Here is a 12,500-nt window from a genome sequence, read left to right on the forward strand (position 1 = left end):
GTGTGGGGGGGGGGGTTAGTTGGTTGGTTGTAGGCCTTCACGATTTGGGGAAAAATATGAATCATGAAAATAAGAATTGATATCACGATTCTCTGTGCATCTCGCCACAAGCCTGTAAACATAGAGGCTTCAATGAATAAAGAAAATACTGGCCATTTAAGTACAGTAGGCTACCAAAAATAGTACATATAACACATTGAACTAAATGGGGTCCTGATACAGGCTCTATCTGAACTCCTTGAACATGTCTTTACATAACTAAAACATGTCAATCAACATACTGCAGCTACAGCTTCAGTCTCTAAAGAAATGGACTTTGTCACTTGCCAATTTAAGTACAGTATCAAAAACAGAATGATTTCTTAGCACCCTCTTGAACTGCTTGCCTTTTAGAGAATTACATTCAACTGGCCATGTAGTTCGGTTTGAGACTGAGTGGTTGGCTGATTCATGTCACTAGTATCCAATGTTTTTTTGCAGTAGCCTACCCTATGCTACAGATTATTTCTTAAAAGTTATTTCTACACCACTGGCTCGTTTTATAAAACGGGTGCTTTCTCTACGTCCTTGAGCAAATTAGCATTTGCGTGTGCGCCTTCCCTCCCTCTGCAGTGCTTTCCGGTCAGAGGCAGAGCAGTTGCCGTACCACTGGGACACAGTTGGTGAGGATGCAGCGGTAGAAGATCTCCAGGATCTGAGCAAACATATGGACCTTTAGTCTCCTCTCCTGATCTGAGGAGACATATGGACCTTTAGTCTCCTCCTCTCCTGATCTGAGCAGACATATGGACCTTTAGTCTCCTCTCCTGATCTGAGGAGACATATGGACCTTTAGTCTCCTCTCCTGATCTGAGCAGACATATGGACCTTTAGTCTCCTCTCCTGATCTGAGGAGACATATGGACCTTCTTTAGTCTCCTCTCCTGATCTGAGGAGACATATGGACCTTTAGTCTCCTCTCCTGATCTGAGGAGACATGGACCTTTAGTCTCCTCCTCTCCTGATCTGAGCAGACATATAGACCTTTAGTCTCCTCCTCTCCTGATCTGAGGAGACATATGGACCTTCTTTAGTCTCCTCTCCTGATCTGAGGAGACATATGGACCTTTAGTCTCCTCTCCTGATCTGAGGAGACATATGGACCTTCTTTAGTCTCCTCTCCTGATCTGAGGAGACATATGGACCTTCTTTAGTCTCCTCTCCTGATCTGAGGAGACATATGGACCTTTAGTCTCCTCTCCTGATCTGAGGAGACATATGGACCTTCTGTAGTCTCCTCTCCTGATCTGAGGAGACTGATCTGATGAGACATATGGACCTTCTTTAGTCTCCTCTCCTGATCTGAGGAGACATATGGACCTTTAGTCTCCTCTCCTGATCTGAAGAGACATATGGACCTTCTTTAGTCTCCTCTCCTGATCTGAGCAGACATATGGACCTTTAGTCTCCTCTCCTGATCTGAGCAGACATATGGACCTTCTTTAGTCTCCTCTCCTGATCTGAGCAGACATATGGACCTTTAGTCTCCTCTCCTGATCTGAGCAGACATATGGACCTTTAGTCTCCTCTCCTGATCTGAGGAGACATGGACCTTTAGTCTCCTCCTCTCCTGATCTGAGCAGACATATAGACCTTTAGTCTCCTCCTCTCCTGATCTGAGGAGACATATGGACCTTCTTTAGTCTCCTCTCCTGATCTGAGGAGACATATGGACCTTTAGTCTCCTCTCCTGATCTGAGGAGACATGGACCTTCTTTAGTCTCCTCTCCTGATCTGAGGAGACTGATCTGAGGAGACATATGGACCTTCTTTAGTCTCCTCTCCTGATCTGAGGAGACATATGGACCTTTAGTCTCCTCTCCTGATCTGAGGAGACATATGGACCTTCTGTAGTCTCCTCTCCTGATCTGAGGAGACTGATCTGAGGAGACATATGGACCTTCTTTAGTCTCCTCTCCTGATCTGAGGAGACATATGGACCTTTAGTCTCCTCTCCTGATCTGAGGAGACATATGGACCTTCTTTAGTCTCCTCTCCTGATCTGAGGAGACTGATCTGAGGAGACATGTGGACCTTCTTTAGTCTCCTCTCCTGATCTGAGGAGACATATGGACCTTTAGTCTCCTCTCCTGATCTGAGGAGACATATGGACCTTCTTTACTCTCCTCTCCTGATCTGAGCAGACATATGGACCTTTAGTCTCCTCTCCTGATCTGAGCAGACATATGGACCTTTAGTCTCCTCTCCTGATCTGAGGAGACATGGACCTTTAGTCTCCTCCTCTCCTGATCTGAGCAGACATATAGACCTTTAGTCTCCTCCTCTCCTGATCTGAGGAGACATATGGACCTTCTTTAGTCTCCTCTCCTGATCTGAGGAGACATATGGACCTTTAGTCTCCTCTCCTGATCTGAGGAGACATATGGACCTTCTGTAGTCTCCTCTCCTGATCTGAGGAGACTGATCTGATGAGACATATGGACCTTCTTTAGTCTCCTCTCCTGATCTGAGGAGACATATGGACCTTTAGTCTCCTCTCCTGATCTGAGGAGACATATGGACCTTCTTTAGTCTCCTCTCCTGATCTGAGCAGACATATGGACCTTTAGTCTCCTCTCCTGATCTGAGCAGACATATGGACCTTCTTTAGTCTCCTCTCCTGATCTGAGCAGACATATGGACCTTTAGTCTCCTCTCCTGATCTGAGCAGACATATGGACCTTCTTTAGTCTCCTCTCCTGATCTGAGGAGACATGGACCTTTAGTCTCCTCCTCTCCTGATCTGAGCAAACATATAGACCTTTAGTCTCCTCCTCTCCTGATCTGAGGAGACATATGGACCTTCTTTAGTCTCCTCTCCTGATCTGAGGAGACATATGGACCTTTAGTCTCCTCTCCTGATCTGAGGAGACATATGGACCTTTAGTCTCCTCTCCTGATCTGAGGAGACATGGACCTTCTTTAGTCTCCTCTCCTGATCTGAGGAGACTGATCTGAGGAGACATATGGACCTTCTTTAGTCTCCTCTCCTGATCTGAGGAGACATATGGACCTTTAGTCTCCTCTCCTGATCTGAGCAGACATATGGACCTTTAGTCTCCTCTCCTGATCTGAGGAGACATATAGACCTTTAGTCTCCTCCTCTCCTGATCTGAGGAGACATATGGACCTTTTTTAGTCTCCTCTCCTGATCTGAGCAGACATATGGACCTTTAGTCTCCTCTCCTGATCTGAGCAGACATATGGACCTTTAGTCTCCTCCTCTCCTGATCTGAGGAGACATATGGACCTTCTTTAGTCTCCTCTCCTGATCTGAGGAGACATATGGACCTTTAGTCTCCTCTCCTGATCTGAGGAGACATATGGACCTTCTTTAGTCTCCTCTCCTGATCTGAGGAGACATATGGACCTTCTTTAGTCTCCTCCTCTCCTGATCTGAAGAGGGTGAATGTTGGCACTGTACTGTATGTCAGTCCAAACCTCAGTCAGCTGCACTGCACAGGCCCTGAGTACGCGTCCGGGGATACCATCAGGACCAGCAGCCTTACGTGCATTAGTCCTGCTCAGTGCCATCAGGACCAGCAGCCTTATGTGCATTAGTCCTGCTCAGTGCCATCAGGACCAGCAGCCTTACGTGCATTAGTCCTGCTCAGTGCCATCAGGACCAGCAGCCTTACGTGCATTAGTCCTGCTCAGTGCCATCAGGACCAGCAGCCTTACGTGCATAAGTCCTGCTCAGTTCCGCACACACATCGATGGTGGAGAGGGGCTGGTTATCTGCAGACACCACAGCCTTGATGGCCACATCCTGGTTATCCCTGTCAAAGCGGCCATACAAGTGGTTCAGCTCATCAGGCAAGGAGGAGGAGGAGGCGGTGGTGGTGGGGGTGGTGTTAGTAGTTTTGTAGTCTGTTATGGCCTGAATGCCTTGCCACATGCCTTGGGAGCTTGTGGGTGTGGTGATGGTAGTGTCCATGCACCAAGCCAGATTTATACAGTCCATAATCAATGATGATGTTACAGTCCATAATCAATGATGATGTTACAGTCCATAATCAATCATGATGTGTCACAGTCCATAATCAATCTGTGTGTGGTGATCCGCAGCTGCAGTCCATCCATGTTGTTGTCCAGGGAACGAACATTGGCAGAAAAGGCTTAGTAGCAAGAGTCGATGCAGAGTTAGCTTTAGCTTAGCTTGCAATCCGCCCCTCTGCCTCGCCTGTGTTTGTGTTTTTAGCCCGGCCAATGGTTACTTCCGGTCGGTGTAACAAAGTTAGCTCGTCCCCCTGGTTTGGCCATCTCTGGGATTACGCTGATAAAGAAGTCAAGATTGCAGGAACCGATGTCCAAAAGTTTCTGTCGGCTGTGCGATATGTACACTAAACTATGTTTAGCGAAAATACTTGAAATAAACAAGCAGCTTACCACTGATTTGCAAAATGCGGAGAGACACAGAGCCTCGCGATGCGGCCGACTCCGCGCGCCATCTTGACTCATTTTATATGGTGATTATTGGAACCCCGCACTCCTCCAGCCCGTCATCAGCACTGAGGAGGTGGTGTGTGTGTGTGTGTGTGTGTGTGTGTGTGTGTCTCTCTCTCTTCCTCTCTCTCCTTCACTGTCCTCTCTTTCTCTCTCTCTTTCTCCCTCTCTTTCTCTCGGTCTGTCTCTCTTTCATGTTACTCTACATACAGGACCCACTGTGTGAATAAGTGTGTGTGTGTGTGTGTGTGTGTGTGTGTGTGTGTGTGTGTATCAGTGTGCAGGGGTGGAGTGGGGCACTAAATATTAGCGGGAGATGATTTAGCAGTAGTCTGTAGCAGGAGATTTAGCAGTAATCTGTAGCGGGAGATTTAGCAGTAGTCTGTAGCAGGAGATGATTTAGCAGTAGTCTGTAGCAGGAGATTTAGCAGTAATCTGTAGCAGGGAGATTTAGCAGTAGTCTGTAGTTGGGAGATTTAGCAGTAGTCTGTAGTTGGGAGATTTAGCAGTAGTCTGTAGCAGGAGATTTAGCAGTAATCTGTAGCTGGGAGATTTAGCAGTAATCTGTAGCAGGGAGATTTAGCAGTAATCTGTAGCAGGGAGATTTAGCAGTAATCTGTTAGCAGTAATCTGTAGCAGGAGATGATTTAGCAGTAGTCTGTAGCAGGAGATGATTTAGCAGTAGTCTGTAGTTGGGAGATTTAGCAGTAGTCTGTAGCGGGAGATTTCTCTCTCTCTCTCTCTCTCTCTCTCTCTCTCTCTCTCTCTCTCTGTGTGTGTATGTGTGTGTGTTATTACCAGGGCTTTGGGGAGGGGCTGCCATTGCATAGTGTGTAAAGGAAGTGACAGAAAGGGCTGATAGAGGGTCTGCCAGATCATCTCTCTCTCTCTCTCTCTCTATTATGCGTGTGTTTGTGTGTGTCTGAGATATAGTATCGTGCAGCCTGTTTTTTGCTGATGTGACAGAATAGGTTTGTTTATGTATATTGCAGACTGTTTTTGCCTGTTTGAGACTGAGACTCTCATGAAGCTAAATATACAGGAGAAAGGTCTCAAAAAAAGCACACACACACACACACAAAAGCAGCAGACAGTGTAAAACCGGGCTTCTAGCACAGGATTAGTGGGAAGGTTGTGTAGATGCTATAGTATATATGGTGGTAGATGGTGTAGATGCTATAGTATATATGGTGGTAGATGGTGTAGATGCTATAGCATACCGTATATGGTGGTAGATGGTGTAGATGCTATAGTATATATGGTGGTAGATGGTGTAGATGCTATAGCATACTGTATATGGTGGTAGATGGTGTAGATGCTAGAGTTTATATGGTGGTAGATGGTGTAGATGCTATAGTATATATGGTGGTAGATGGTGTAGATGCTATAGCATACCGTATATGGTGGTAGATGGTGTAGATGCTATAGTATATATGGTGGTAGATGGTGTAGATGCTATAGCATACTGTATATGGTGGTAGATGGTGTAGATGCTAGAGTTTATATGGTGGTAGATGGTGTAGATGCTATAGTATATATGGTGGTAGATGGTGTAGATGCTATAGCATACCGTATATGGTGGTAGATGGTGTAGATGCTATAGTATATATGGTGGTAGATGGTGTAGATGCTATAGCATACCGTATATGGTGGTAGATGGTGTAGATGCTATAGTATATATGGTGGTAGATGGTGTAGATGCTATAGCATACTGTATATGGTGGTAGATGGTGTAGATGCTAGAGTTTATATGGTGGTAGATGGTGTAGATGCTAGAGTTTATATGGTGGTAGATGGTGTAGATGCTAGAGTTTATATGGTGGTAGATGGTGTAGATGCTAGAGTTTATATGGTGGTAGATGGTGTAGATGCTAGAGTTTATATGGTGGTAGATGGTGTAGATGCTATAGTATACCGTATATGGTGGTAGATGGTGTAGATGCTAGAGTTTATATGGTGGTAGATGGTGTACCATATATACTATAGCATCTACACCATGTTGCAATGATTTCCTCTTTTTCTTATTCCTTGTTCAAGTTTATATGTATATAGCAAGAGGTTTCTATTGGCGTATTAAATATCGTCAGAAAAATCCAATATCATGCATCCCACAGAGCTCCAATATCATGCAGCCAGTCAGCAGCCTAGATTAGAACAGCTCCCACTCACACACTCTCCTGCTGATGGACACACACACACACGGCATGCCAGGATGTGGTTGAAATAGCTCCATCTGACTGCCCTCATGGAGATGATTTGTGTTTATTTCCTCATGTATTCCTCCGCTCCTCTGTTCATTCTGGTTTCCATAGTGATGATGATGTTGAGGTCAGTGGTTAGACTCTGAGTGTCAGAGTGCACCTCAGGGGTCCTGTGTGTGTGAGCGTGTGCGTGCGTGTGCGTGTATATTCCGGCACCATGCCAGGTCTGCAGCGTGCGGCGCATGAGTGTGATGGAAAAAAGAAAGAGGAACTAGCTCTCACTCTAACTAGCCTAACTAGCTCTCACTCTAACTAGCCTAACTAGCTCTCACTCTAACTAGCCTAACTAGCTCTCACTCTAACTAGCCTATTGTTACTGATATGAGAGGAACTAGCTCTCACTGTAACTAGCCTAACTAGCTCTCACTCTAACTAGCCTATTGTTACTGATATGAGAGAAACTAGCTCTCACTCTAACTAGCTCTCACTGTAACTAGCCTAACTAGCTCTCACTCTAACTAGCCTATTGTTACTGATATGAGAGGAACTAGCTCTCACTCTAACTAGCCTAATGTTACTGGACAAACAGAGCAGAGCGGGTGTTGGCAACACCATCTGGGGTGCGTTTCCCAAAACCATAGCGCATGGGCAAGTTTGTTGCCAGCACTTTTGATCTTTTGAAAGACTTATCATTTTTGTCAGAGGCCCAGGGCCTAACATTCAGTTTGTAGTGTAAGAGAGTCCATTGTAGTAAATAGATAGATAGCCCAGTAAAATACGACATTATCCACCACTAGCCAGGCTAATCTTCCATGAGTTGAACTTCGGTCATGAAGCAGCTATCCGTGGACTCCAACATAGGCCTTCAACAACGTTGGAGCAACAGTTCCTTACAAAAAAGAACTAGGGTAAAGTATTACTATACGATCTCTATAGTAGCCTATATTGTAACATACTGTAGTATGTAAATACTAAACAAGTTCTACAGTTTTTGTAGGAGCCATTTATGACAAGTTAATTTAATGACCCCTGCTGGTGAATGATAGCCTTGTGGCCTGAACACAGTCAGTAACAAGGGGAAGTCAGTTAGTGGTACATAGGAACACAAAGGGTTAAATTGCACACCTGTGCCAATTAGTGGTACATAGGAACACAAAGGGTTAAATTGCACACCTGTGCCAATTAGTGGTACATAGGAACACAAAGGGTTAAATTGCACACCTGTGCCAATTAGTGGTACATACTGTAGGAACACAAAGGAAGCCTTGAGTTGGTTGGAAAAGTTTGTTGGAAATGCTTGGATGCTTGGGCATATGGTTTTTAATGTATCTGTTTATTTATTTATGGACAGTTTATTGTATTGGAAGTGTTACGTCACTTGTTCTCCATATTTCTGTTTTCTCTATTACAAGTTTTTGAGTGTTTATCGAAGGAAATGACTGATGCATGTGTGTGGCTTGTGACTATGATGGTGTGTGTGTGTGTGAAAGGGGGAACTGTACCTCTTTATTGCTCTGTGTGTGCGTGTGTGTGTGTGTGTGGTCTCTCTCCTCCCCATGTCTCACAGAGCTGTCTTTCAGTCTTGACCAAGTCACCCGCCCTTCAACAAACACGCGCACACGCACACACACACAGGAGTAAATGTCCAGGTAAGGTTTCCCCAGTCTGTGAGAGGCTGATTAAATTCTGTTTCAGTAAGCGCACAAGAAGTTATCCAACACACTGATCCCACTGCCTGAAAGTCCCAGTGTGTGTGTGTGTGGCTGCTTACACTGTGTGTTTTTGTGAGTGAAACAGGGGGTGAGAGAGAGCGAGAGAGAGAGAGAAAGTTATTTGGCGAGGAGAGGTGGGAACTATCATTCCTCCTGGAAGAAATAGATCAGTAGGTAGTACATCTCTGAATATGTACAATAATGCTACATTTTAACAGAGGGCTCCACATGACTAACAACAATAATTAAAACTATTTCTTTTGTTAGTTTTGCTAATGTCATGGAATGTCGTTGTAGGTAATATGATCATGCATTGCATTCTCTTTCTAGCTACATTTTCATGTACCACATCAGCAAGTGAATCTTTTGTAAATTGCTTTACGATTACCGTCGGGCCCTTCACTCCTTCGTCTTCAACATTCCGGTAGAATTCTTAATCTTTTTGGCCTCTATGTGTCCAGTTACATAGTCTCTGTCTGTTCTTGGTTTTGGAGTTTGTGAAATACATTTCTAAATAAATGCGACTTATATTATGTTTTTCCCTCTTCATGGCACATTTTTTGACTGATGCGACTAATAGTCCGGAAAATATGGTACTACTTCAGTCATGCCAATAAAGCTTATTGAATTGAATATGGTACTACTTCAGTCATGCCAATAAAGCTTATTGAATTGAATTGAGGGAGAGCGAGAGAAAGAGAGAGAGAGAAAGGGACTGCAGTATTGGTTAACGGCATTGCTGTAAACAACTATTGTAAACATTAGAACAGAAACACACACACACACACACACACACATACAGGACCACATTGTATGTTTTGCTACACCTAGAGTCCTCTCCACATGGTGAAATCAGGCTCTCTGTTCCAGAGTATCTTCTTATTGTGAGTCACACATGCACACACACACACACACACACACACACCAGGGTTCCCGCGGGGTCTTAAAAAGTCTTAAAAAGCCTAAAATTCAGAACTTTAAATTTAAGGCCTTAAAACGTCTTAAAAACGGCCAGATTTTCATTCCGAGGTCTTAAAATTCATTTAGTCAGGTCTAAAAATATTTTACCATCGTTCATTTCCAGAAACGCTGGCCGCAGAAAGTTATTACAAAGTAGCAAAAAAGTATTGAGTCGTAGCTTGCAAAGCAGAGCTCTAGCGTCTTTGCTACCATTGTAACAAAACCAGCAGAATGTTCAGAACATTGGTTCAGTGTGTTGTAGTTCTTTCTGGGGGATATTGGTGTTGGTACCTAGCCTACGCAGTGATAAATCTACAAATCCCGTGATAAATGCAATACCTGCCCGCAAAATACGCCTGCGTCTCCTCAGAATTTGTTAAAGTTTGGCTACATGTGGAAAATGGGAAAGTGTAGGCCTACTTTCAACGAGACATGGCTAGATCCAGTGATGCCAGTAATGCGTTACTCTATTTTGATCATTTTTTTTTTTTTTCGGTAACGAGTCTAACACGCTACTATTTCTAGCAATCAGATTCAAGTTACTTATCCAAGTCACTGTGCGTTAGGCCTACTATTTTTGTCATTTACCTTAGTAAAAGATATATTCTTTGCTTTTTTCTTGTCTCGGGGATTAACACTCACGTTTTCAGCATGATGACTCACGTGTAATACCACGCAGCAACACAAACATAAACAACAATAGAGGGAGGAGAGAGCATTTTAGCTATACAGTTATTATTTTGAGTTTGTGTCCGCTAAACATGATAACATTAAGGTACGTTGTACACTCTGTGCTGGTGACAAAGTGCTGTCTAGCTAGACATCCCAAGTCTCCTGAAGTTCTGGGAGTCTCCCGATAGCGGCTTCCTGACGCCCGCAAATTAGATAAAATCTCCCGGAATCTAGAATCAACAAGAGCGCACAAGCCAGACCGGGAATTCTAATCGCGTGTGCATCTGAGTTTAGCACGCACACGACGGAGAGGGAGAGAGAAAGGGGTGGTGCGTGTGTGCCTGAAGCGCATCCAAGACAGAGAGCAGAGTCAGAGGCCCCCAAAAAGGAACATTTAAGACCCATTTCACATCAGACTACACGAAAGTGTACCCTTGTCTCATAAGAGTAAAACATAATTGTAGGATTGCCCATGCCAATTGTAGCATTGCCCATGGCTGCAAAAGACTTGTTGAAGTGAGTTTAACAAGTGTCATTTAATTTGCTATTATTCAGGCCTATACTAGATGGCTAGTTGCCAAGGCTACATGAAAAGCCTTTTCTTTGCAAACACCACGCTCTCCCGTTTGTTCTCTTTTTGAAAATGAAAAGCCCAAACTACCAAAATCTACATATTTTATCATCACAATTTCTATCAATAGGCCTTCCTTATTTGGTGTACTGACTAGACATTATTGCACAAACATCTGAATTTCAGTATCTAATTAGGCTAAAGGGCTACCTCCCAAAAATTACTTTTTTTCAGGTTGGGATGTTTGCTATACATTGTTGACATTACTGTTAAAATGCATTTCCAATAAAGTGAGTATTGGCAAAACCAGTTATCATTTTTATGTTGAGGCGGTGGGGGTGTTGTCAGCAGCTGCTGAAAGTAACTAATAAAGTAACTTGTAATCTAACTTAGTTACTTTACTGATTACTTGATTTTAAAAGTAACTAAGTTACTTTTTAAAGGAGTAATCAGATTACTTTTCCAAGGTAACTGTGGCAACACTGGCTAGATCACAGCGATGTCTGCTGTTGGTTACAAGTGGTACCCAGCTCCAGGTACGAGGCTCGCTGCAAACTTTGCAAAAAACTATTCAGTTAGGGACTCTGGGTGTGAAGGTGCTGGAGTCACAAGCCAGAGCATGCAGAGAAACATAAGCTAGCCGCAAAATGCAAACTGTTTATCAGCACAAGCCACTAACATCATTTTAAAGCTCCGGTTTCGCTCTTTCAAGTGACATCTGTGCGACTTGTGTGAGATAAGTACTCCGTGAGCAATTCAACAGAGAATAATGGAAGTGAATTTGGACGCATATTAATACTATATATTTTTAGGAGGGCTTTTGATCATCTTTGGGTGGTTTCAGCTCCCCCAAAATACTGTAAGCCTAACAACGTCTTTGACAAGGCTCATACACATACCCCACCCACACACATTCTAATGCAAACACACACACGCACACAAGTGCAGTGTCCAACCAAAACATACTTTCACACCCAGTTTCAACTCCAGTCTCATTTTTGACTTTGTTGATGAAATCTATTCTATTTGAGGGCTAGTTTGTTTTAGATTATTTTCATTTTGGGCTTAAGGTTTAGGGCATTTGGTACGTGAGGATATTTTTCCTTCAGTATACTACAAGTGAGCAATGTAAAAATCAGTTGGGTTGTAGACGTTGGGTGTGGAAGGTTACTAGTTTGATTGCTTTATCTGTAAATTAAATTAATGCTTTTTCAACGACTTTTCAATGATTTTTTCAGAATTTCTTTGATTTTAATATTTTTTGGTAATGCGTTGTGTAGGTCTTAAATTTCAATCTTTATGGTCTTAAAATGTCTTAAAAAGGTCTTAAATTTGACTTACTGAAACCTGCAAGAACCCTGACACACACACACAGGATCACAGGAACTCAGGCTCTCTGTTCCAGAGTATCTTCTTATTGTGAGTCTCACACACACACACACACACACACACACACACACACACATACACATACACACCTGTACACACACACACACAGTGTGTGTTCCTGCTAATCACACTGTAGCGCTGGTGTGAGTGTACAGTTTGAGAGACGGATGCAGATGTGTGTGTGTGTACAGGTAGGTGTGTGTGTACAGGAGTGTGTGTGTACAGGAGTGTGTGTGTACAGGTTTGTGTGTATACAGGTGTGTGTGTGCAGATGTATGTGTGTGTGCAGATGTGTGTGTACAAGTGTGTGTGTGTACAGGTGTGTGTGTGTGCAGATGTGTGTGTGTGTACAGAAGTGTGTGTGTGTACAGGTGTGTGTGTGTGCAGATGTGTGTGTGTGTACAGGTGTGTGTGTGTACAGGTGTGTGTGTGTGCAGATGTGTGTGTGCGTACTGAGAGACAGGGTAGTGGTGAACAGACCTGTTGTGTCTGGCTGATTACTTTACTCAT

General features: G+C 43.6%; 1 protein-coding gene and 1 long non-coding RNA gene across 2 annotated transcripts in view; one reads left to right on the forward strand and one right to left on the reverse strand.

Moving 5' to 3' along the window:
* galnt18b (UDP-N-acetyl-alpha-D-galactosamine:polypeptide N-acetylgalactosaminyltransferase 18b) overlaps positions 1-12,500 on the forward strand; it is a 98,130-nt gene that overhangs the window by 40,152 nt on the left and 45,478 nt on the right. The gene's annotated exons all lie outside the window — the stretch shown is intronic.
* Positions 114-12,500, reverse strand: part of LOC121693981 — a 26,017-nt gene continuing 13,630 nt past the window's right edge. The window contains exons 2-3 of the long non-coding RNA XR_006025645.1: positions 11,939-11,948; positions 114-248 (exon numbers count right to left, since the gene is read on the reverse strand). This is a non-coding gene — a long non-coding RNA (uncharacterized LOC121693981). The remainder of the gene's footprint in view (positions 249-11,938; positions 11,949-12,500) is intronic.

The sequence above is a fragment of the Alosa sapidissima genome, chromosome 20 (assembly GCF_018492685.1).
Source record: "Alosa sapidissima isolate fAloSap1 chromosome 20, fAloSap1.pri, whole genome shotgun sequence".
NCBI lineage: Eukaryota > Metazoa > Chordata > Actinopteri > Clupeiformes > Clupeidae > Alosa > Alosa sapidissima.